Source organism: Oryzias melastigma, linkage group LG12 (assembly GCF_002922805.2).
Source record: "Oryzias melastigma strain HK-1 linkage group LG12, ASM292280v2, whole genome shotgun sequence".
Lineage (NCBI taxonomy): Eukaryota > Metazoa > Chordata > Actinopteri > Beloniformes > Adrianichthyidae > Oryzias > Oryzias melastigma.
The window spans coordinates 14,526,948-14,550,689 of record NC_050523.1 but is presented as its reverse complement, the minus strand read 5'-3'; the positions used below and the strand labels follow the sequence as shown (position 1 = coordinate 14,550,689).

The window sequence follows — 23,742 nt, the reverse complement described above, 5'->3', positions numbered from 1 at the left end:
ATGGTCAATGTTTGTGACTGTTTTTCACCTTAGAAACATGCAGAGCCAGGCCTGGGCGTCTGTGTTTTGTCAGTCGGTATTGTCAGGCCGATGCAGGTTGAGGTTGAAGGTCAAGGCTGGGGGTCATTACCTGCAGCCAGCAAGAGCTGCTTCTGCTTCCTCCTTTTCTCTCGGCTCACTTCCTGCCTGTGACCTGCAGTGGAAGAAGACCAGAAGGGTGGTGTGCAGGGATTCACGGCGGAGCGTGTTATTGCTGCCGGCACGTGCGCGCTCGGGCAGACGTGGCTTCTTGACCCGGGATGGAAGCAGATACGAAGCCAAGCCAAAGACGGGACTGACTTTTGGGTGGTGTCGGGCCGCTGTCCAACTTCTAAGATTATCTGCTCTCAGGAGGAATGCAGCTCGCCGTTAAAACTATGCCAGAATTTATTGGAAATATAAATGGATAAATCACAATTTTTTTAATTGTGTGTGATTATGTCAAATCACACAATTGTTGCTTATTTAAGACAAAATGTTCTTATAAAACTTGAAAAAAGTAAAAATTTGCTGCTACTTTTCAATACATTTCCCATAATTTTCCTAAAGTTTCAGCATATTTTTGAGCCTGTCTGAATGTTTTTGACGGGGTGTGACTAAGCGTGGATTCAGAAATCCCCTCACAAGGTGTGGTCTCCATCCACGGCTTGCACAGGAAATATCTGACCGAGCCTCTTCTGACCTGGACGGACGGACAAAGAGATGGGGGAAGAAAGGATGGAGAGAGGAAAAGGAGGTGTGGACGGAGGGAAGCGTGAAGGAGATGGGAGAAACTGAAGAATTAAACGAGAGATGACATTGAGGGGGACGGCAAAAGGCGAATATTTAGGAGTAGATCATCTGAAAAGGAGTGGGGGGCCTTGAGGATTTCAGTGGCTGGCGGGGAGGCCCCGGGGCTCGTGTCAGGGCCCATCTCCATGCGACTTACAGGAAGCAGAGGGTCATCATTGTTTGACACAGCGCCTCCACAGGAAACGGGCTCTGGCACAGGAAAGAAATACAATACCAGGCTTTTATAAAGTTACAGCCCGCCTGGGAGACTCAAGCGTTAAAATACTCCAACAATTTAACCTGCTAATAGCACACCACTGTCAATATTTACAATGGGCCGCAACTGTTTGAAGCAGAAATTTGAGTTCAATGAGCCTTAAAGTAAAACAACAGCTAAATCTGTTCTATTCTTTCAGGATGATTTGACTGATATGTGGCAAAAACGATCAATCGATCAAAGAGTTTCGTTAAAAAAAGGTTCCCCCGTCTGATGCAAATGTTCTTCAAGAAATTGTTCCACGTCTCCGACATGTGGGTGCACTTGACTGGACAAACTCCCCAAAAATGAAGGTTTCGTTTGATTAGTTTATGCTGGCGCTCCCTCCTTTGCTGGTTGGCTCTGATCTTTTAGATGGCACACACTGTCGAGTGCGGCTTTCATGTATCCCATCAGCCCCCACCTCACGGCGCACGAGCCGGCTTTGAACCCACATGCGGGCTCGGGCGTACTACAACAGACGGCCACAAACTCACAAGTGCTGCCACAAAATCCACAAACCTGCATGTGTGGAGGTTTCCGAGTCTGAGAGCTTCAAAAGGTAATGCTACCAGGGAAACACTCCACGTTTGTGCACATGTGTGCATCTCCACCGCTGTGGGCTTCTGGATGAAGAGATGGAGGTGTTTTTGTGGGAAACAGATGGTGTCATCCAAAAGGTTTGTTAGGGCTCAACATCATTTAACATTAGGGATATTTCCATTTCCATTTTTGTGCAACTGTTTTAAAATATCTGTTCAGAATGAAGGACCAATTTCAAAAAAACAGCTATGACTTTACTGTAAATCTGATAAATTATGACAATAAGGCATAGACTTTTAAAGTCACAAATGTATAAATATATAAAAGGTATATTTACACAAAAAAAGATTAGGTGAAAAAAGTCTTAACTAAAACATTTGCATTACCTGCGATAATGATAGGGAATGCCAAATTAGCCAAAAAAAGCTAACAAGTTGCTAATAAATTGGCTTAAGACCAAAATACCTCAGCAGATACCAAATTAGACAAAAAAAGCGAAAAAAAAATCTCAAAAGTTAGTTAAAATTTAAAAAATTGTGAAATTCGTGAACCCCAAAAATACAAGCATGAATGTCCTGAATGTGCTGAATTTTCTGATACCAAAGTTGCACAAGTCGAACAAAATTGAAAATGTTCCCATTGACTTAACATTGGCTGAAAAATCACATAAATTGTGTAATATTTTAAATTGCATAAAACTTACGAATACCAAAAGTACAAGCAATAAGTCCTGAACGTCTTAAAAAAAGATTGCACAAATTGCATAAAGTGTAAATTAGTTTTTAGGTGTCAAAAAATGTACGGAAGAAAATGGAAAGGAGCAGGAGAGTCACTATAATGTGAATGCTGCAAAGCAAACTTATGTTGTCCGTTTATTGGAGCCATGTTGGACTATTAAAGACATTGAGCCTTTTGTGAAGCTTTGTTTCTTTATAGGTTTCAAAAACAAAGAAGTTCTCAACTTTTTTTGCATAAAAACATTGAAAAGACAAAAGCATTTCATAGATTTGAAGGTGATCTTGTCTTTTGTGTTGGAAGAACTGATTGAATAGCTTGAATGGATGTCGCTAATATCGTAATATTACTTTTTTTTTAAATTCTGGTGGCCCTAAAGTTGTAAATTTATGAGAAAAAATGTATGACTTTAACCTTGTTGTATAACTTTTTTTTGGACACCCTAAAACTCTGTCCTAGTTTAGTCATGAATTTAAGAGTTTTTTTCAAGTACCTTTATAAATTTGAATGATAATTTTGTCATTTGTTGTAAGCACTTATTTGGAGAGACCTTCCTTATAATATCCTGTGTTTCAAGGAAGAATGCATGTAGTTGATAAATCTCACTACTTGTGTAGAATGGAGCACTTTGAACCATATATGGTGAAAAAAATCAGCACTGATTCTATGATATATGACACATTTTGTAGTAATTTCTATGTCAGTGCATTCATTTTTCAGCTCATGCATTCTGCAGATGTTTGCTGCTTTGTGTAACTGGGAACTGATGCTTTCCCTGACTGGTCTTGAACAAATGGTTTAATGGGAATTTCAGAGAACAATCATTCAAAATATTATATTTTTTTCCCACACAGGATACTGGTTGGTTGGTCAACCAGCACATGAGAGGTTTTCTCAACTTCTATTAGTAATAGTAAACCCCTCATTGCCATGGTCTGTACTTCTAACAGTTTTTACATCACATCTGGCTGTTTTCTCCAATGCAAATGCAACAACCTTACTTTCATATCCTCTGATGAGAATACTAGTTTCTCCCTCACTTCATCACCCCTTCCCATGCGTAACACTGGTACTCTCCTGCTCACATTCATCCATGGATTGACATAGATTTGATCTATTCCGCTCTATCACTTCAGCTTATTTTCCTCTTTATTACTTCTGAACATCATATTACAGTTTCCTTTGTTTTTCACCAAATTCAACTGTTGGTGATTTGTGCTATTGCTTTTTTCACAAAAATTTTTAGAAGAGTGGTGACATCTTCAACCTATTGACTGTAAATGAGAACTGGACGTGTGACATCAGCTGTAGAAAGACTTCCTATGAAATGAAATCAATTCATTTAATTCTCTAATTAGTCTAATTCTCCTATAAAGTTAATGGTTCTTCAGACCTTTTTTTTTTATTTATCTCTATCCCTCTGTCTGCCTAGTATTTTAAACAACAGATGCAACTTTTTCAGCTTTGATTTGAAGCTCTTGAAAATGAAGCAGCTTATTAAGTCATGGCTGTGGCTTTATTTCACAAGTAAGTCAAAGTGTGAATGTCCATTGATTTAATAGACACGGGGGGACATTCTATTCCATAGACGCTCCGACAGAAAGCGCACTTCTCCTGAGTGGAATGACACGGTCTCCTCTTGAAAGTCCTCTTGGGGTTTGATCTCTGATAAAGCCTCTGAGAGGTGAAGGAGCCGAGCCGTGAATGACAGGTTTCACTTCTAGTTGATGATCAAACCTACAGAGAGAGAAAAAAAACTCCTCTATTAAAAGAAAATGTGGTCAATGAGGTTATCTCACCTGTGGTCCATCTCTACTTAAATCTTGACCTTTTACTGTGTAGATCACCTAAAAAAATGAAAACTTTGTGAGGATCAGAGCGATTAAAGGTCAGAATGTTTAGAGTTTTGATGTTTGAGTCTATTAATGAGCTCAGCAAACCGGTTGAGAGGAGGAAATAGATGTGAAGAAGTGAAGCAGACACAGATTTTACCTTCCCACCGTGTAATGAACATGGTGACAGAGCCATGAGTGCGACTTGTTTGCATTCCAGCTCGGCACGCTTCAGAGCCCCTCTTTCGCGCTCCGTTTTTTTTTTTTTACTTTGAATGCCACGCTTAAGATAATATTTGGGAACTGTTAAGGTTTCGGTCAAGGTGTTTTAACCGCCGAAGACAAGACGGAGCAGGAGAGCCCTCGCTTCACGGCACACTAATGAAGCTCAGTGCAGACACGCTGACCCCGTCCCGAAACCCCTTTGAAGAAACACGCCCACAACAGACAAGCACACACGTTACGATAAATCCGTCCTCGCCGCGCACGACTGCGTCTGCAGCACATGGCCGACATTTCCAGCTCGTAGAATTTATGATAATTGCATTTGAATTTTCAAATGACTCTGCCAAAACATTGGCGGGATTTCCTGAGGGCTATCTCTTTGACTGTTTATGCCACGTGTTTAAAAATAAAACTCTTACCATTTCTTTTCTCCTGGTGTTTATTCTGCTGTATCTGAGAAAATGGACTAATGTAGTATGTGATGAAAAGAGATGTCAAAATGACAGGCCGGCCTGTTGTCACACAGCTTAACACTCAAGAAGCTGTGGTTGGTAAGCCATATATTACAATACTGTTTATTTTTCTGCAGGTGTGCATGCATGAGTGTGTTTGGGTACATGTAGTGTATGACGGATATGAAGTGCTTGTAGTCTTGAGTGTTGGAGTGTTTGTATGTGCTGGGAAGTTCATAAAGTGTGTGTGTTGCTGCAGTTCCTTCCAGGCTGGTGCGTGTTTACCTTGGCCGGATCCCAGACCTTCATCGCTTCTCTGCTGATAGCTTCAATCCTCCATCCCTTCATCCCTCCAGCTATTTACAAGTCTGCTGGAGACTGCCTCTCCATTCGTGCCAACATCCAATCCTTTTTCCCCCTCTCCTCTCAGTCCAAAGGAAGAAAAAAAAACTTTCCATGACTTGTCCTGTTGCTCCACTAAACAGATTCAATTATCGCCAAGTGTACGTCCACCGGTTTGTCAGTCTTTCCTTTGCGTTATTGATCGTTCCAACGAATGGACATAAACATCTTTGGAAATTTGTTGTCTGAGGTTTGTGTGGACGAAGTTGTAAGCAGGCTTTTTTTTGTAGCTTTCACACAAATTGTGTTCAAGACACATTTTACAAACCCCTCAAAAGCAGGTATGTATGTCCAAAATTGTCCAAACTTCCCTTCATATCTGGCCCAATTTGCAAAACGTTTGGACTAAAGGTAAAGTCATATTTAAGTTTATAACCCAGCTACATAAGATATCAAAATAAATTTGGAGCAGTTTTGCACTAATTGAAATACTACAAAGGACTCAGCTACAAGTGGGCAAGCCCTGGTTCCTTGACCTCACAGCTCTAAGGCTATAGAGACAATTCTGGAATATGGATGATAAAACTATTAAAAGCGCCACAAGAGGAGTGAATTTTCTAAATTGCATTTGTTGGTTCTCCACAATGTGTTCATCCTCATTCCAAAGAGACAACACTTTGACTGAATCCCAATCCTGGAACATTGGCTCCACTGCTTTGTTTCAAGAAGTAGATAAGAAGAAAAGAGGAGATTTAAACTGAAAGAGTGAGTCAAATTTCCCATTAGTAATGATCAACGTTTCCACTGATCGGTCTTAACTTCCATCACTCACACATGCATTTTTAAAGCAAATCTATGCCTTTAGGAAATAAGACATGTAATATAACAAACTTCTATCACTTTTTGCTTCGGTGTCCTACTGCCATGTAATTTTGTCATTTTAGCAGTTTATATCTGAAAACACAAAATAATTTTTTTGCTTTTTAATTTTTAATTACTGTCACCAAGAAGAGCCATGAAGCAGCAACAGAGATCGATTACTCAACTGCATAAAAACTAGAGGGGAGACTTTTCACTTTTTCCTTTTTTACACAAAGCTCTAAATTCTATTCATTTGTTTCAAATCTGGATTGTGCTTTTGTGGGAAAAAAATACATCACTAAACATGGACTCACAATATATTCTAACACATACATGATCATGAAAGATTGAAATGTCACTTAAGTCTAGAGTTGAAAGAAAAAAAACAGTTGAAATGCATCAATGCTGAAACTGAATATAAGAAAGATGCTTAAGAAACACAAGAAAAAGTCTAGAATATAGGCATGGGCAAGCGGTTGCAATTCCCCTCTAAATGCTATCAATGTCCCCCAAATGTGATGGTCTACAGAAATCTACAATTAACCATAGACTGTTATTTTATATACAGTCTATGCAATTAACTAAAGAAATACAATTACAAAACAAAAAACTCACAAAAAACAAACTAACTGAAAATGAAACACACACACACACAAAAAAACAAAATGCAGAAAAATAAATAAATAAATAATGACAACATTTTGTTTTTTAAAAAAAATGTAAGGATGGACTTTAGAGACAGATGGACAAAAAGACAGGTGAATGTGCCGGTCTCTAGCCCAGTAAATGCAGAGTATGGTGTCAGGAAGAGCACTGATCAAAGAAGTGGATATATATATGAGTAGATGATTAATAGTTTGATAGAATAGTTTTTTATGCATTTTAGGGGCTTGGAGACCTATGACACCCCAAACTCAGCACATCCAGAGTTGTCCCCGTTATATTCCAACTACACCCCTCCGAATGGGGCTAGCTAAATCTGGGACTGGTGCAGACATCCAAACTGTAGAGTCGCAGGATGGAAAAGATTTGGGCAGAAATGACTTAAACTGAAAATAATCTAATATTTCTATTAGTTTGTCATCGTGGGAACTGCATGGCATAGCAATGTTGTCTCTTAGATTGAAATATTAGGTTTTTTTTTTTGTCTGTGAATTAATTTTGCACATTTTAAACCCTTGATGCTACTATTTATTTCCAGCTATTTAAAAATTTTTTTTTTTTTCTTTAATGTATTAATTTTTGCATAATTGCATCCACTGGTGTCAAAGTGAATTTTATTAGGATTTTTTATTGTATTTTAAGACAATTGACAGTTAAGACAGTTGTTGTGATCTATGATATGGTTGATCTGTTAATCAGTTTAATGTTGTCATCATGTATAGTCTGCTTTATTTATTTTTTATAGTTATGCTCTAACTCATTGAGTCTGGTTGCAGTCAGGTCCAAATCAAGGCTAAAGTCTTCAGTTTACCTTTCTTGACTCTGGAATGATCCAAATCCATTTCTCTAATGACTTCTACATTCATCTCAGAAGAGGCATGTTTAGCTTTGATTTGATGGAGTCCAACATTTGATCAAATCCTGATGGGTTGTCGCATGAACTTTCCCTAATTTCATATTTCAGCATGTCTTCTGCCACACACTGGAGCACAACATGGACTGAAATCTCCCCGGGGACAGTTTTCCTTGTCAAATCTGGTTATTGAGTGTTTGCTGACAGTATCATGGCATCAAAGCGAGTGTAGTCAGACAGTCAGAGATACACATCAGCCGCTACGCAGTGCTTTTATTCCAGCTTGAAGCCAGACTCGTTCTATTCCCATGGAATTCCCTGGGAGGTTGACGTGGCCCTAATTCTGTTGTGCTTGCGGTTTCTGCAAGGTATACGGCAGCATTCCTCCACGGTGTGTTCATATAAACAGAGCTAGTTAAAGAGGACACACAGCGGCCTGTGGAGGGGCTCCTCTGGGTGGTTCCTGTGTGACACAGGGCTCAGAAAGTTTTGGGTTTCCAGCGTGTGTCAGGGTAAGTTAGCTGCTCCGAGCAAGCCAGCGCTCGGAGAGCCTGGTGGGCTTTCACTCACAGAGCTTTGTAACCCAGCTCCATATTAGTGTCTGTGACGCACGGGCCATCTTCTGGCCACCAACCCCAGTGTCGATGTCAGGTTTTTACCCTTTCCCACTTACGGCATCTTTTTGACCTGACAGCCCTTCTTCCTTGTTTTTCCCTCAGCTCTCGTTGTGTCACCGTACACTACTCATGCGTCACCTTTAATTTGACCATTCTTGCTGCTCCCTGATTGTCTGGAAAAAATAAAGTGTTTCCTTTATTCTTTGTAGGGTTTTAACCCATTTTGGAACCAAAACTTTGCCCCCGAAAAACAGATAATCCACATTTTACTTGTCTTTTAACTTTAGATGCAGAAAGCATCCCACGCTAAACAGTTAAGATGCTGTTGCCTAATGTGAATGCAGGCAGTTTGTGAGTCAAAACTAAAATAACGTTGTGCAAAAGGAAAATAAACTGACAGGGATCTTTCCTGAGAGGAAGCCTTCAGTTTACTATATGACATGTTTCTTAATAGTGCTAAAGTGTTCAGTGTTCTTTAAATAAACAATGTGGAGTTTTGCATAGTGGGGCATGAAAGAATGCAGGAGTCTCACTGCCCCGCTCACACATGTCAGCAATTTGGCCGCCTTGTGTATTTTGGATGTTGAAAAAAAGAGAACCGTTTCAAAGTAAACGAAAGAAGGAAAGTCTTATCCGCCTGGCAGCTGCGCTCCGGACCCAAATTGCTTTCAGCTGATGCGCTGCAGCTCCAACTTGCTTGGGTAATGTCAAGTGATGCATTGCGATCCTGAGAAAACAACGTAGACGTAAAAATAAATAAGTAATAAGGGAAAGAAAATTCTCAAAAGTTTTAAAAACGTATTCAGACACTGCAAACATTTCATCAGTTACTTTATGTATTTTTTTCTCTGGATTGCAAACATTGTAGTATAAACACCCTTTTTTACGCATTCAGACATGCAAACATTTAAAAAGTGCCCATGTTTACTCTAATAGAAATAAAGGAATTACAAAATCTCCTCTGAAGTAAGATCACCAATATTTAGACGTAATCTGCTTTAATCTTGGCAAACACAAGCAGATTACCCGAAAAAACAAACACACAGGCAAACAAATTAAGCGTCACGGTGAATCCGTTCTCTGAATTGTGCAAACATGCTCAAAAAAAACCACAAAAATATTAAATCTTCAAGCACCTCAACAAAGAAATACAAATTACAGACAATTTACACACAAAAAAGGATTTCATGTTTTTTTAAACAACTGGAGATAATTACATTTTCCATGGAGTTGGTGTGAAGTATACTTTGAGCGTTTTCTTTGAGAAATAACAGTAAAAGTTGCATACATGGGAGATTTTATCGTATTTCTGGAATAAAAGTGTCACTAAAGTTGATGGAGTTTCCAGTTCTGTTCCATCAGCTGCTCAGTGCACCTTTTATGACCTGCAATCATTTCCAATAGCTTTAATATACTCCTCGGGGAGATGCGGATGTTAGAAGAAATCTCCACCAGAAATTATCCTTTGGCCAGTTTACAGTAGATATTACCCTCTTTATAATACGGTGTACAATGTATAGATGTGTATCTGTTTGGTACACAGACTGAAATGTTGGAGATAAAGAATAAAATTGCAGTGTTGCACTTTCAGCTTTGGTAGCACAGCTGCTACAGTGTTCACTATTGTGTTTGTAATTAGACTAAATTGCATTTTGCAAAAGAGAATACTTAATTTTTTTTAAATTTCCTTCGCTAAAAATTAGCAAAACCTTTAAATAATGCAATATTTTACTTACCGTCAAGAGGTTTGATGGCTATCAATTACATTTGATGCATAAAAAACTAAAGTTTTCATGTAAAGAAAAAGAAATCATCTTTGTCGTGTTAAGCAAAAAGTGCTCAACCATGAAAATTTCTGATTTTAATAATTTTCTGTCAAAACAATGACAATAATCAGCTTATCCAGATTAAATAACTTTCCTACTTTGTCATAATTACTTTCAAAATATTGTTATGTGCTTCATATAATTGTTTTGTATTAAAGCAAAACAAACTTACTAAAATATTTTATGGACTATGAAGGTTAAAAGTTTCATATTTCAATGATTTATTTCTATTTTTTTACAGATGTAGGAAATGTTCCTCAGGTGTTGTGCTGTAAAATGTATTACATATAAAAGTATAATGTACTTCCACCATAAACTAGAAACTCTTTTTATTGAAAAATGAAAGGACTAAAAGCAATAAGTTTTTTTGACGATAAAAAAAGAAAAAACTATGATAGCCTGATGCTACATTCAGCTAACTTCAAAAATTCAAGTATCCCCTCTGAAATGGTTAAGCAGACTTAATGTAATAATGAAAATTTACCTTTTTTTTAATTATTTATAAAGTTTAAAGATCTGACATAATTTCAGATAATATCTTGTTTGCGGGCCCTTCATAATACCAGACTAATAAAAAGTTGCATCTTTCAAAGAATATGCAGTCCTTGAATCTTGGCATTACTAATTTGAGAAATGAGAAATAAAAATCAACTGAAATCTGTCTTTTGTTTCAATTTAAGTTATGACAAAACATGTAATTATTAACCTTGTTTGTTCCACATTTGTTACAGGTATTTCTGAGACCCTTGTTTTTATTTTAAGAATGATCCAAACTTTCCTTAACAACCTATTTTATAAAACTTGGTCCATATCTTCGACCCTGTAGTTCATCATCATTCCACTAGGGGCAGTAGAAGAGCTTTTCCAACTCATTTCAAAATGGCAGCCTCCGCCAAAACACTTTTGGCGGGAAAAGTTGAACTAATATTGAAAACTTTATGGTGAGAATAACTTCTCTTTTGTTATTAAGTTTATAAATTACTAATTTGTATTGAAAGAATGCAAAATGTGTTGAAAATTAACTCAGTTATAGGATGTTAACAAACGTGTGGATCAAGTTTCAGACTGTGGTCAATAAGGTCATTTTCTCCTGAACACTAAGATCAATATTTTGCATCTTAAACTAATAATGTTGTGGCCTAAAACTTACTAAATCCCACAATGTAAAATAATTGATGCTATCTATATTTCATGAAAAAATGATTTTATGGGTTAGAAATAAAAACTCTGTGAAAACTTTGTTGTAGTAGGTTTCACATCCTTTCTTTGTTTGAAAAAATTCTTAACAAAAAAGAGAAAATTTTGGTTCACCCCTCAAAAGAATGACAAAAACTGAAACAACAACAACAAACACAAGCAAAGCCGACTTGTGCTGTTTTGGATAACAAGAAGAAAACACGTTTCTTTGCTCTCCTGGCAGTCTCTCTGCTGGCAGGGGGGTCTGGAATTGTTCTGCCTATTCTTCACTCACTGGGAACTATCAGACATTTCATATTTTAAACTATTTTGATATCAGTTCTGTGGAGAGTTGCAGTTTCCTGAGAACATGACCGGCCTCTGGGCTCTGGGGCCTTTTTCCACACCACCAGAAGGATAAACAGAGGGAGGAGAAGACAGGGGCGGGGACGAAAACACACAACGAGATGGGAAGAGAATGAGAGAAGCAGAAAAAAACCTAGAAACAAATAAAAATGAGTAAATGAAGTGGTCTGAGAATGACACGACTTATTGAATGGAAAAAAGTAGGGACTGACTACACATAAGGAAGACTATTTGATAGGCAGTGAACTTGAAGTCTTCTGGTGAGCGGCGCACTTTTACTCTGAGGTTAAAGGTGCTGAAATTAGAGGGGAAACGTTCAGCCTGTGTTAAAAGTGAGTACTTATGTTTCACCCTGCCCTTTCACTGCCTGAAGCTGTGTGCTTATGCATATGAGCAGACTTGAAAAACAAAAAAAGCCTTCACAATCCCATAATGGAGCACTGGAAAAAGCTTCCAGCTAAGAGATTTACATGGATTATATCCACAAATGAATACTTTATTAACTTATAAGTACATTTTTTGTACATAGGAGTACAAATATCTATGCTAAGTGATTAAAAATATAACCATCGCATATTTTTCCAGGAACACTGGATTCACTGTCGACCTTTAACACGATCAACGTATTTCCAGCAGATTCTGAAGGAGAAAAGCTTCATGAAATTTACACTACGTTAAAGATTTTGTGTTTAAGCGTCACCGGCGATGCCTCAGGTGTTAAAGGGTTAACGCCACTTTACCATCTGTGCTTTAAAGTTATTTATTTATCAATTTTTTCAGCTATATTGAAGTATTGCAGTTTGCAACTATATACTCAAAATGACACATTGAGGAAATATTAAAAATATTTAACTAAAACTATGTTTGTCAGCTACTGCATCAGAGGGCTTATGTTTATTTTTTCACAAATTAGTAAAAGGTTATATGCATATAAATGTGCTGCCTACTTTTTAAACTTTGATAATAAAAATGAATTAAAAAAAAATTATTTTGAAAACTTTAACTCTAATTTGCAAACTGTGCTTGTGACGCACTGCTAGTTACCCTTATCCGTTCACATGTTGTCATGGTGACCGTCAACAAAGCAACAAATACTCTAAAACCTTGGTTCATAAAAGGAAACGTGCTTGAGAATGCATTTGATTTCTCCTGAATGAAAGCACTTAAAGCTAGCTTGTTGCCAATCAACAGGCCCAGCTTCCCAGCTTCAGGTTTGAATGACCTATTAGCCAAATGTGTTTATTCAGTGTTTAGTCACTATTACCCTCAGTATGATCCCTGCACTAAAGGGCTAATGGCTGAACATTTTCTCCCCAAACCCCATTTTGCCGTAAAATAATTGATCGCATGTGAGAGTGTGCGGCACGTGTTCCCGTCTTGTTTTCTAAAGAGGTGATATCATGCGGTCAGGCTGCTTGTTCTTCACCAAGATAGCATGATTGCTTCCGGTCCTGGAGAAAAGGAAAGGAGAGATGGATGAGAGGGCAGAGAAGTTCTCAGTTAGGAACTGCGGCTGTAAATCACACACCAAATCATGTGGCATAATTGCTCGAGAGCCCACGATCACAAAAAACAACAAAAAAAAATCCTGAATTCCTTTTGGAGTGAGTCAGGGATTGGTTTTACCGTAATGTGCTGTCATTATATTATTAGTGAGAATTTGTCCTTTATCAAAAGCTAGTCATCTTAGATAATGGCGTTTACTAAAGAAAGATTATCTTTGTTCTTGTTCTTTTTTTTTGTAATTGTTCCTTTTTACTTATGCTATTTTTGAAAGAGTCTTGTTATAGTTATAAATACATAATTAATATGTATTAATTTTTTTTAAATCACAATTCATAAAACACTAACCAAAAATTCAACTTTATTTGTTTGTTCATGCTGCCCGTTTATTTACACTTATCCCTCCATGCAAACAGTTTTGTGTGTGATTGTGTTGTTTTTTTATGTATAAGTTTGTAAGTGTAACATTCACCTAAACTGCTGCTGCTTCCCTTTTCCCCTTTTCTTTTGCATTCCCAGGAAGTCTGTGAGGTCAACACAACACATGTTGTTACTTTTGTTCACGATACCTAAATTATTCTGCTTTGCACAACTTAAAATGAGCGGGTATATTTATAGACAGTGGTGCTAAAATAAAAATAAAAAAATCAGTTCACGGTCAAACTGCAACTAAAAATGTTTTGCTTGTCATACTCCTGAATGTAACCATCAGATTAAAACGTTGCAGACAGTAATGCACAAAAGTAGTTGGGACAGTTATTTTGGCCAAATTTGACCACTCCATTATTATATGTTTTATTCTGTCACTTTACATTCTGTGAATCTCTGCCTAAAGCCACATTCATGACCAAACATGGCCCCATCCAGCACACCGAACCACTCCACTGTTATGATTCTGGAAGGAGACGCGCGGCTGCAATGAGAGAAGCCAGACATGGAGAAAATCTCAGTGAGGGAAGAAGTTGGTTTGGTCTGAACCCATAAGAACCAAACTTCACAGCCAATTCTCCGAGCAGAACCAACATAACCTCTGTGAGCTGTAAAGAACCCAGAGCTGCAGCTCACAGACCTCTGACTGCAGACTCACTCAAACCCATTCATTCTTTTTCACATTTAAGCATCAAAGACAAGTAATGATCTGCATTTTATTTAATAAAGAAGTATGGAAACATTTAGATCAAGAGCAACATTACATTTATATGTAATATTTGTCGTTTTTATCTTTCTTCTTGTTGCAGCCCACCTTATATTTGGTTTTAAGAAAATCATAAAACCCCACAAATCAACTAATCAAGCAATAAATTAATTAATTTATCATTGTGACTCCAAAATTTTTCACTACACCTGAATGAAAATTACACTTTAAATAATTTTAGAATTTGTCACGCTGTGATTGTGCATGGTGTTCACCCCCCTACGGTTTTCTTAGAACCCTTGATAATTTCATTAGTTAATTAAACAGTTACAATTTACCCAAATTAATCTGGAAATACGAAAAATATAAAAACGTCTCTACACTGTTGTACATTGAGAATTCACTGTAATAAAAATGGGATCTTCTAAAAGATGAGGTTAATTTGAGGGTGTTAGGAAGATAAAATCAGGAAACATGTAATTTCACAGTTTGGAGGAGAAAGAGGAGGAAGATGAGGCTAAAAAGAGACTTTAAAGAAACAAATGGTGAAATAAATGAATGCAGAGGAAAGGAAAGCGTCTTCATGGAACTGTTAACTTGATTAAAAAACAAGGAAGTAACCACACATTTGAGAAACTCATTCATCTAATGCAGCAGCACCTCCTGCTTCCCGCACGGTCTGTGAGCGTTATTTTAGTGGAGTTCTTTATTCAAAAAAGAGATTATAAATATTCATGGTTAATATTTTAAAGCATGAAAACTCATATTTAGTTGCAATTGGTGTAGTCTGAACAAATGATCAAACCTGAATTCTGACCATAATTTGGGTAAAAGGGCCTAAAAAATACACATTTAATAAACTCTGGAAAGAATGTCCGACTCAAACTGATCACTTTTGTTTGTTTCTAAAGAAACCCATCTGAAAGAAAAAACAATAGAGGATTTTTTTTTCCTTCAAAATATTACAACTTTTCTTCATTTTTTTTATTTTTTTGGGAAACACATAACCAAAAATGTAATGTCCAGTTGATCTATTTGATTAAATTGGGCTTATCTTTATGATAAAAATAGTTTTGTGGTTCATGCCATTCATAAATGTGGATTATATTAATCTCAAAATCTCACTTTTCTTTGTGTTTTAGGTCTATTTTTCCCTTTTTGTTGCTTTTTTTTGCCAGGGGGGTCTGGGATGTGTTGTGAGACGTTAAGACTTTAAGGTGCTTTCTTGCAGGCGACGGACGGCCTGCGTGTTAACAGGACAGACGTGTTAGAGCAGCGAGGACCACCCAACTGTCGCTTCCCCCCAACAAAATTCAACCAGATGTGTAATGAAGGCCGGCAAAAGCACGGTGTGTGTATGTATTTCCATGTAATCATTCTCATCTGCCTGCGCTGAGGTCAAAAGATGCAACCCAAGGGGTCCCGTGCTGCCTGAGAGCGAGAGCGTCTTCCCTCTCGTCAGCAGATCTCCTCCTCCTTTTTGATTTTGTCCAACATTTTCTATTTGCAGTTCAGGTTTCCTTCCACCCCAGGGCTTACATGCGGAATTAATTTTAGTATTCCACTTCCTTTCTCCCAAATCCTTCTAAACTGAGTACCTCCTTCCACCTCCATGTTCCACCCTCCCTTCCTCTCACCCTTACCTTACAGCTGTTGTTTTGGATTAGTCAAATAGCTCCTGTCAGATCCAGTGATCCCTCTCCTTTGCCACCCACGGAGCTGCAGCACACTCTCTGCCGCTTCGCCTTCCTCATCAGCCTGTCTGCGTCAGCGTGCACGTGCAGACAGTGTTTGCCTCTCGGGCAGGTGCGTGTCAAGGTGTCTCCAAACGCAGGACCTCGAGGTTGCCATAGTTTCACAGACCTGTCCAAACCCTCCTTCTTTTCAGGATCACGGAGGCGCGACAGTGTTGGCATACCGCTCACACCTCTCAGGAATCAAATGAAAAACCAAACGAGGAATTTGTTGTTCTAAACTGGACAATGAGGTTTTGAAATGTGTAATCCCAGCATGCAACTCTCCTGGAATTCAGTTGACTTTTTAGTCGCTCCTTTAAGCAGTGTCCAGAGGAGGCTTTTCGTGACCATCTGAGCTGTTTGCCTTTTTTTTTGGATTTTGACAGCTGCAGGTTTGGTCATCCATGCTGTTTGAAGTAGAATGATACAAAAATGGGCTTTTGACATGAGAATGGCAAGAGTAATAGTGTTATTCCAGTCATTTGGATAGAGGGAGTTAACCGTGAGTGCAGCGTCCAGTTGCAAAATCAGTGAAGCAGAAATATGGGAGAGGTGCTACATGATCATCTGACACAGACTTGTCAGATCCCTTGTGTTTTTTCAGTGAATGCAGAATAAAAGAGTAGCTGTTTTCAGTTTAGCTCAGCAGTTAGATATAGAGATAAAAAAATTATTCAGAACATTGTTATGACTGTAGCATGAATTGCTAGGACCACAAAGTATTTGAATGTGATGCTGGTGCTGAAAAGGTGTGACAGGATGTTTTTGTACTTGTCTGTGAGATTGAAATTTTGCCCAATTTTTTTTTTTTTTTTTCATATGACTTACAAAATACTCAAAATAGTTGCAAGTCCTTAAATATTTAAGGATACATATTTTAAACTTTTAATGGCAAAAATGCTTTTAAAAAAGCAGATTAATTTAATTATAAGAGTTACAGAAGAAAAACGTCCTATATTAATATAAAAAAACAGGCTTAACTGTAATTAAAATATGTAATCTGTTGACAAAATGCAACAAACAGAAATTCAGTGGATTAATATATGCCAAGTTGAGCATTTTGCAGCATTTTTTAATCTGTTAAATTTGTTAAATAGTGCCAGAACACACATGCAGTCAAGCAGCTACCAACTCAGTTAGTATTAACACAAAACAAACTTTTATTTATCCATTAATTAATTAAATTTAAAAAAAAAAATCTAACATAATTCAAGATAAAGTATGATGTATTGGTTCAAATGCAGATATGCCATCATACAACTAATTATCATATGATCAAAAAATATACAAAAAAAAAAGTAAATATAATGTTTTTGTTTTTCTGATTTGAGCCACACATCTGGCTCATTTCATGCTTTTTATGTTTGTGTAGAAAATAAGAATGCATGAGAAAAAAAACACTTCTGCATCCAAAATGCGGTAATTAAATCGATGCACAAAAATCAACAAAGCTAACCAGGAATTCACTGGTTGAAATAAACAAAGAGGGATAAACACAATCTTGTTTTTCCCTCCGTAATGAAATAAAGTGCTCTAAAAACACATATTATTCTTTGAATTAGACCAGTGTTTCTTTTATCAGCCATTCTGTATGGTAACTCTTAGCTTCTTATGTCGATTTAATTCATATATCAATCATTGATAGGTTTACACTCAAAGATTGATGTGGTGGCTTTAATCAGTTGAGTGGCTGTGTGCCAGCGCTATCAAGCAGACACCATTATAATGCCATCAGAATCGTGCACACTTTATGTGATATCTGCAGCATGTGCAGAGTGCTAAGGTTTTTCAGAATTATCTGTGAGGATTTTTTACTTTTATTTTTAGCAGGAAGCGGGATAAACTGTTCTAGTCTTTTAAAGGATGGATAGAGTGATTTATTGTTGGATCTTTCAGGCAGTTTTCTTGACAGATCCGGCTTTAAAGTGTGTAACGGCTTTTATTTTTGTTGTTCTCCAGCAATAGTCTTACTTACTTTTATTTTGTATTTTTTAAAATTTGTTTCATTACGCTCTCCTGCTAAGATCCAGTCTTACTTGCAGTGGTTTGCATTCTCTAGTAAGTATTCTTACTCATCTTTAGGCTACATATGTAAGTTATCACTAATATGCGTTCATATTTGTGCGTTCAAGTATGTGAATTTCACATATAAGAGCCAAACTTGTCTATACGTTTTAGTGAAGTGTAGATTTACTATGCAGGAGGCAGCAGCTGTGTCACTGTAAAACAATGGAAGATTCACCGTACTGCTGTGTTTTCTCACTTACTTATCCTTAGTAACGTCTAAAGAAGACTCCCTTCCTGCTGCTGCACATCCCTCGACTTCCTCTTTGATCCTCAAGTCATGAATCAGGCGTCAGGACAGGATGCTCCAAGCTGAAGTGAGAAGTGTCTTTGTGTGTCACACGGAAAATGTCATAAATTTGATACATTTCACTTTTATTCATAGCTCAGAGTCCACTCTGAACAAGAAAATACCCCTAACTGTGCATGTAAACCTTCCCTCCAGACAGGATATATAAAAAAAAAGTCATTGTGAGTCGAAACGACCTTGCAGTGATAAAGGTGACATAAAAACGCAGCAGATTATCCTCCTTTCATTCAGCTCCTCTTTCACAAAGCCACAACAATCAGTCACCTGCATTAAACAGCCTTTAATACAAGGTTTAGGACTTGTTACACCACTACACGCAGCTATGGCTTATAATTGAAACTTTTCCATCCTGTTTATTTTTTTCAAATGCTTTGGCTGCTGGGGAAAGATTGGCAGTTCTGAGTGGCCAGCAGATGAAGCGGCTGGCGCTGTAATGAATAGACGGCTGATTGCAGGATCCCCGAGATGCAAATTACTATGCCTGCCACCCCTGACGACCGGCAATTACTGGGCCGCGGTGGCAGACGCCTTGTGCATATTCATCGCACCCGCTGGGCATATTGATCAACAACTTACTTCAAGAAAGAGACAGTGAACTGTATCGTGTCATTGCTAAAAGAAATACTTTTCTGTTGTCAAAACTGACAGTAGTGGGACAAGCCCTTTAAACGTGAAGGAGGGCTTGTTTTCATCAGACTCCTAAATGTGCTAATTGTTTATAGATTTAGTTTTTTACCAGTTAAAAAAAGGAAATTATTTAATTTGAGTCATTTTAGAATTCATTTTTTAACTAATTAACCTTGTTTGAACCAATTTCCACCCAAACAGAGAGATTTAGCTTTCACCTCAACAAACACCGTCGTATCATTATAGTCACATCATATTTCATCTAATTACATTTACTATTTTCACAGAATTGAAACAAAATTGTTCTATTTTTTTTAAAAATTGTGATTGCTAGCCGTCTACTTTGTCCTAAAAAATACTTTTTTATGAAACAATTTGGGGTAGGACCACATGTAGGCTGAGCGCAGACTTCAAAACATGCCACATGAATATGAAAGGGATTCTTTCAACATCGGAAAAACACGAGTTCTGCCAGCAGCTAATGGGACCAAATGAAGGAAAGCTGAGCAACATGGGCTTTAGAGCTCCCTCCCTCAAAACAAACATCCAATGATCACATTAGCGATGGATAACATTGAGATGTCATTACTGTCTTGTGGATCGGACGAGCCTGGAGCTCAATTATATAAAAAATAAGGAACGTTGGAGCTGATATCACTTGCAGGTGTTACTGTATTCTTTTTGTAAAATGATGCAAGATCCTTTCTTAATAACTTTTATTAAAGACTAAAAGAGTTATGTGTGTTTTTTTTTAGTAAAACTTACTGACAACCCCAAAGTCCTTTATGTTTCTCATACCTAATGGAAAAATAACTGTTATGTTGCAAGTGGCATCATGTCCTGAAAACACAGTCATGGCCCTGTGCACACAGACAACAAAGTGGCAAAAAAAATGTAAAGATGCACGTGAAAATGGTTGTAAATAGAATAAAAAAATAAATAAACAAAAACTGAAACAGACACAAAAAGAAAAGGTTGTTGTCTTTAGCACAGCTTGATCTAACTGATCACTGATCATATCAGCAAAAAGAATTGCACAAAAAAAGCACCCAGGCAAGATTCCTTTGCCACTGAGGATTTTCTCGTGTGAAATTTGGATTTCTTGTCTCAGTTGAATTGTTGTGTCGTTGTTCCGTCCTTCTTGTGTTGACTGCGTGTGCTAAATGTTCAGGTTACCCAAGTATTTTTATTTTTTTACATTTCAGACTATTAAAGTAGAACAGAGGCAACCTGAAGCTCTGGAGCAACATGCAGCTCGTCTATCCCTCCATTGTCGCTCTTTGGCTTTAAAGAAAAATTCTAACAACTTGAATAAATACTAACGTGGTTGAATTAATTATTATATTCTGCTGCATAGCAGTGTCTAGTTGTTGCTCAGAGCCAAAGCACTCAAAATATATGCTTGTATTTATAAGCATATGTAAATAGAACATCTAAATTCTGCACCAATGTTTTCCAGTTTATTTTTTGAAAGGGGAAAACTGAGAAAACATATTAAAGTCATAATGTTAAAAATCTGCTGCAGCAGGAGGATCTTTTATGACACAAGGGCGTATTTTATTTTGTGCATTTATGCTGTCAAAATGTAAGAATTTGAAGTTGTTATTTACAAAAAATATTTAACACTTTTATAATTCAATTATTGTAAATATTTAAAAGCAGCATTTTATAAGTGAATGTCTCATGGCCACAAAAACATAATAACATATTAGGGACATTTTTTAAATTAATTATCAAGAAACTGGGCCAAGTTGCTGACCTTTGATTTAGAACAATCAAAATGTAAATAGAAGTCATAAAGATCCAAATAAATGAGGAAAAACTGATCATAAAAATATTATAATTATTGATTTAAGCAGAATTTTACTGTTTATATCCTAAATGTTAGGAAACAATGACAGAAACTGATAAATAGAGATGTTAAACTACCAAAACTGATGTCAGTACATTTAATTTTAATCTAATATTTGAGGTCATGACATTTAATTCATTTTACTTTAATCTTGGCGCTTCATAACGAAAAACCCTGAAAAATAAAGCTGATCAAATTTCTGATGTAAACAATTTTCTAGTTCCTGGTCAAGATCCAACCACAGCTGCACACTGACTAATGTTTGAATTGATTTTTTTTTTTTTATCCCCCCTTTTTTTCGTTTCTTAAGCAACATGCTTGGTAGATGATGTGTAATAGTAACATGTTGGAGTACCATAATTTCTGGCCACAAAAACATGGCAGTGGGCTTGGAGAAAATGTCTTTGTGCCCCCCGGCGAGCTCGACTTGTATAACTTCAATGATTTGGCTGCCATGCTTGTTTCTACAGATAGAATGGATGACTGCTTGGAGCATAAACTATTACAGTAATACCCCACTCTCCGCAAGGTCCAGAAACATAGCTGAAATGTATCTATAAACAGGCGGGAAAAAGAGGCTCCATCTGCATCTATAAGGGTGCTGCCCCCCGCACCCACCTCTGGGTCATGTCCACATGTCCAGGATAAGGCTGGGCTTTTATCCAAGTTTCCCTTCTAGAATAACACACAAGCAAACACACACTCTTGATTCCCTTTCAAGTTTTCATACAGCTCCACATATAGATCTGTATCTTAAATATTACCAACCCCGCCGATAGTGATCTCAACAAAAGCTGAGTGGTCTGACGTGTTCCCATCAGACAAAAGGAACCTGCACTTAGTGGAGGTGGGGAAAAACAGAGTTAAAGAACAGAGAGAAAGCATGTGCAGGTGCTGACCTCCAGAGTTGCTCACATATGTGGTTATCTGTGTGTAATTTCTTTGCTCCTGATCCCTATCTTATCTCGAGGGGGACTGCTGGACACAAGTCCGCCTTCCTAACATGGGTTCGGAGCATCGATCTGGATCTGAAAAAGAAAGAAAGTGGCTCCTTGAGGAGGTGAAATGTCCAAAGTGAAGTCGGCATTTGATTTGAGGAGCATAAAAAAGCAAAATAAATAGAAAAAAAAGGTTTTTAGTCTCTTATGTCATCATTACCACACGTCAAAGCTGTTGTGTTTTGTTCATCTGTGACTACATTTTGATCTCCATCTATTGACGCAGATAGACATGCTCCGTCTGCCGTTTAGCACACAACAGTAACTAAAATGGCAGAAAAGAGAAAAGTACGCCCACTTCTTCACAAAGAGAAGGTACCATTGTATCAGCTCAACCAATCCAAAGATATGCTGAATTTCTGCCCGGTGAAATCTATAAATATCTCGCTGAACGCTTTTGATTATGACGCTCAGTTTGGAGGAGCTTTTATTGTGGAAGTTGTTGTCATTACACGTTTTATTTGGTGATTTTTGCAACCCTTTGGTCACATGATCACATGTGACAGGGGTCGGTAGGGTCAAGTGGGGTCGTGAGTAGTATCCTGACATCCTGCCGGTCTAATCACCTGTTTATTTGTTTAGCGGTGAAACTCAGCTCCACGCCGACTGAAGGAGCGACATAGTGAAAGTGTAAGCAGAGGAGCGGTTGATTAAAGGTTCAGCTTGACCTTGATTGCAAAGAGTATCTGATATCTAGATGTTTTTGTCTTTTATTTCATATGTATAAAGCATTAAAAAAAAGCATAATAAAGGTCTGAGGAACACTTTCTTTCAAGATAAAATTTGAGATAATTTAATCACTAAAGATTTTTTTCCTGTTTGCATAAAAGACATTAGGTTGGGAAGAAAAAAAAAGAATAAAGTGGAGCACAGTTGCAGCTTGTTGCTGCCCTCTTTTGGAGAATTTTAGTTTTAGTAAACATGCAGCTTGTATTTACTAGAGCTCACCACACAGTGGAGGTAGAGACCCTGTAGGAACTTCATTTGTAATTGGAGTAGGATATTTTTAATAATTTACAGTTGATCAGTCTATATATTATTAACTTTGACCTCCCTGTTTCTTAGTTTTACTATACTGTTGCAGTTATTTCTATTTTTAGGCCTCTTGCAGCCTATGAATGTTGTCAAATGTACAGATTTTAGGACAAAACCTTGTCTAAAAAGAAGCATTTTAACCGAGGAATTAAAAAAAGTTGTTGCACGGTGGCACAGTGGTTAGTGCTCACAGTGAGAAGGCTCTGTGTGGTTCAAATTCCACCTTTCCGTGTGGAGTTTGCTGGTTCATTGGTTTTCTCCAGGAGCTCCATCTTCTTCCCAAAGTCCAAAAACATGCTTCATGACTTATTTGGTGACTCTAAATTGTCCCTAGGTGTGTGATTGTGGCTCTGCAACAGACTGGCAACCTGTCCTGGGTGTATCATGAATTCACCCAACAGGAAACAGGATAGGCTCCAGCATCCCCATGGCCTGAGAAATTGGATGGGTTTTTTATTTTTCCTATATGAAAGTATGTTTATAAAAGCATGAAACTAATATTTACAGTGGAAAACAAAAATAACAAATACATTTTAAAAATCCTATAATGATGCAAATAGCATCAAAGTGCTTCAATGAAAAGCAAAAACTACAGAATTTCCTGGACTAAAGTGAAATGCAAATAGACACTCTTTTCGCCTTTATTTAAATGTAACCTTATCTGGTGATTGCAGCCAAACATTTCGGACACTACCGGCTCCTCTGGAACATTTTGCATGAACAAAGTCCACACCAGCCGTTCTATCTCTGCTCATCTGCAGCCACTCTGTAATGTGATCATGAACGTGAGTGAGAGCACAAACGCTGTTTGTCCAAGTGATGAGATCAAAAGAATTCTAAATTACTGTTTAACTTCTGTGAACGGAGTGATAATTTTGTCATTGCTTGTTTGAACAGAGCGACTCAGACCAACAGGATCCCTTTC

At 37.5% G+C, this 23,742-nt stretch overlaps 1 long non-coding RNA gene across 1 annotated transcript; it reads left to right on the top strand.

Annotated features, from left to right (window-relative positions):
• Positions 1–16,245: 16,245 nt before the first annotated feature.
• LOC118599459 lies at positions 16,246–18,450 on the top strand. Its single transcript, XR_004948824.1, has 2 exons — positions 16,246–16,323; positions 18,209–18,450. It is a non-coding gene; the product is annotated as an uncharacterized LOC118599459 (long non-coding RNA).
• The last annotated feature ends 5,292 nt before the right edge of the window (positions 18,451–23,742 follow it).